This window comes from Biomphalaria glabrata, chromosome 4 (genome assembly GCF_947242115.1).
Source record: "Biomphalaria glabrata chromosome 4, xgBioGlab47.1, whole genome shotgun sequence".
Taxonomy (NCBI): domain Eukaryota; kingdom Metazoa; phylum Mollusca; class Gastropoda; family Planorbidae; genus Biomphalaria; species Biomphalaria glabrata.
The window spans coordinates 54,950,183-54,950,526 of NC_074714.1; positions in this window are offsets into that span (position 1 = coordinate 54,950,183).

The window sequence follows — 344 nt, forward strand, 5'->3', positions numbered from 1 at the left end:
TGCCCGCTCCCATCCCCCGTCGTCCTGCGGCAGGTTTGGACTAGGAAGTAAACTATCTTCAACTCTGAAGGAACATCCGAAACATGTAAAACATTTTACAAACATGGACAGGCCTGCCGTTGAAAGAGATCATATCCAAGGCACAGAGGAATGGAGAAAGACTATCAACACTCAACAGATCTTGTTTGTTGCCCCAACGGTCCAACATACTCGAAGGACTGGTGACCACTGGCTATGGGTTAGGATAGAAAGGTGTACACCGCACGGAAAATATTTGTTTAATAATTATATATAGGTCTGTGGGACAAACTCGCTCTTTAAAAACAAAAAAATAGTAAAGGTCT